This window comes from Myotis brandtii, unplaced genomic scaffold (genome assembly GCF_000412655.1).
Source record: "Myotis brandtii unplaced genomic scaffold, ASM41265v1 scaffold134, whole genome shotgun sequence".
NCBI lineage: Eukaryota > Metazoa > Chordata > Mammalia > Chiroptera > Vespertilionidae > Myotis > Myotis brandtii.
Genome location: NW_005354756.1, coordinates 381,326 through 384,081, shown reverse-complemented (window position 1 = coordinate 384,081; position 2,756 = coordinate 381,326). Strand labels below are relative to the sequence as shown.

Below are 2,756 nucleotides of genomic sequence, written 5' to 3'. Positions count from 1 at the left end.
GGCAGGTGTGACCGGGGGAGGGGGGGGCATGGCACGGCGCCCAGATCACAAGGCACACGCCCCGGACGTGCCATCCCTCTTCCAGGCGTGTACACCCACAGTGGAAAACGACTTGTACGCGAGGTTTCTCCCTGCAGCGCTATTTGTCTTCACCGACAAATGGAAACGAATTTCAATGGCTTTTAACAGAGGACTAAACAAATAATGTGAATCCGAACCGTGCATGGAGCATAACGCTGTCTTTCCCGAAATAAACGGAAATAAATGGGTGCTTTTCTGTTCTGACCTGGAGAGAACCGCACACGACAGCACATGGTTAAGCGGAAATGCCGAGTGTGGAACGGGGCACGAATGTCCTCATTTGTGTGTTAAAAGAAGGAAAACAAGATAGGAGTACATAGTACATGTAGATATCTGCTTATTATGCGTGGAATAACCCTGCCCGGGCACACACACATCATTACCGGCACCGATGGCCAGGGGACAGGGATATTTATCTGCGCTCTTCGGAATTGTGACTCCATTACCCACTCACAGATGAAATTTGAAAAGGAAACAAATAAAAAGCGGTAATGGAGGTAGAGCTCTTCGCACGGGGCCTGCCGTGTAATCAGCTCCCGAGAACTGTGGGTGGCTTTGGTGATGATGGCTTCTCATGATGATTTTCCCGGGAGCCCTGATCACACCCCAGAACCCCAGCCGCACTGTCCGCGATGGCCCGGCCTCGGGGGACCTGGGCGATTGTTCCCGCAGCCTCATGCGCTGTCCTTGCACCAACAGCACCGAGGAGGCACGCGCTGCTGTATTCCCTGCGGCCTGACCGGGCCTCGCGGGTAGGAATGCCCGATTGAGGATGTTGACAATCACAAGACAATGAAATGGAACCCCCGGCACCGTCCTGCCCACGTGGCTGCTCCGTGTCACCCACGGCCGGGCCACGGCGTTCCCCACAGTCCCTGTCGAGAGGCGGCTGAGGCGGCCGTGCTGGTGACAGGGGTTCCTGGCTCCTCCTCCTTCCTGGTGATAGACGGAGGCTCAGAGGGGCTCAGAGGGCCATCCGGAGCCCAGGCTCTGGGCATCTCCAGGCTTCCTGGGGGTCCTCGGCCCTGGATTTCCAACCTTACATCCCCACCTGCTTCAACCCCCCCGGAGGCTTCTGCTCCGCGCACTGACCGCTCGATCCTTTCTCAGCGGAATCGTCCGTCATCCTCGCGCACGTGGTGCCTCCACGGTACCTGAGCAGGCGTTCGGTAAACACTCCTGGAAAGCTAATGCCATGAAAGCATATGTGTGATTCCTTGTCACCCGGAGATGTGTTAGCGTGACAGGCTGTCCACGCCTGTGCTCTCCTCGGTTTATTTCACACCCAGATCTTGGCACCAGAGATCCTGCTGTTTGGGGAAAGGATGTGACTGCACTTCACACCCCAAAAAATCCAGAGTGTCCGGGGGACAGAGGGCACCTCTCCTGACACACACAGTGACCCGCGGTTTGTGCTCACGCAGCTCTGATAACAGACAGCGGCATCGTTAACGAAAGAGCAGTCTCGGGTCCTGACATGGTCCAGTGAGTCAGCCCCTGCAGGCACCTTCTATGCTGCATCTTAATTTACGACCCACGGGCGACCCTGGTGTCAGAGGCAGGACGGGAGGTCTGGTCTGGCATGGAGATGTGATGTTCTGTCTGCTGGCAGGTTTACGGTTTGGGTCGCGCCCAGCGCATTCAATGAGGGTGAGCCGCCTAATGGCCACCCGTGTCATCACCCGACACGTTAAGCGGCTCGCAACATCCCCGATTACAGTGGGATGCCGTGAAGCGGGGCCATCTGAAGGTAATTCATTCTAAATCCAGCGTGGATTGTTTTCCTCTAACACCGACAGCGGGCTCCGCGACAAGACCATCAGGGTGTCTCCGTCCTCCATGCGTTTGCTGCTTTCTGAGCGTGACAGGACGGCAGGATATGCTAATCATAAAAAAATATTCCGGCGCCCTTTCGTGGACGCCGGGGAGCCGGGCGGAGGGTGTGGACTTCAGCCCCCGCGTCTCGAAATGCATCGTAATTCCTGTCCACTGGATTGTAAGGTTTACGTGGGAAATCTTGGGAACGACGGTAACAAGACTGAGTTGGAACGGGCTTTTGGCAATGATGGGCCACACAGGAGTGTGTGGGTTGCTAGAAACCCTCCCGGCTTTGCTTTCGTGGAGTTTGAAGATCATCGAGATGCAGCCGATGCTGTCCGAGAGCTAGACGGGAGAACCCTGTGTGGCTGCGAGTAAGAGTAGAACTGTCCAATGGTGAAAGGAGAAGTCGAAATCGAGGCCGGCTTTCCGGTTGGAGTCGTCGCTCTCGAAATGGTTATCGGCGAAGGAGTCCTCCACCTCGCCGCAGATCTCCAAGATGGAGAAGCTTCCCCCGTAGCCTGAGCAGGTCCCTTTCCAGAGATAGGAGGAGAGAGGGATCACTCTCTCGGGAGAGAAACGATAAGCCGTCTCGATCCTTCTCTAGGTCTCGGGAGCCGATCTAGGTCAAATGAAACGAAATAGAAGACCAGTTTCCAAGATGTACAGGAAATAACTTCCTTTGACAGAAAATTTGAGACTTAAGCTTGGTGCATTTAAAAAATTTTTTTTTAAGTCTACGGCCATACCACCCTGAACGCGCCCGATCTCGTCTGATCTCGGAAGCTAAGCAGGGTCGGGCCTGGTTAGTACTTGGATGGGAGACCGCCTGGGAATACCGGGTGCTGTAGGCTTTT

At 55.4% G+C, this 2,756-nt stretch overlaps 1 pseudogene; it reads left to right on the top strand.

The window, feature by feature from the left end:
- The first annotated feature begins 2,016 nt into the window (after positions 1 to 2,016).
- On the top strand, positions 2,017 to 2,557 carry LOC102262022 (annotated as a pseudogene).
- The last annotated feature ends 199 nt before the right edge of the window (positions 2,558 to 2,756 follow it).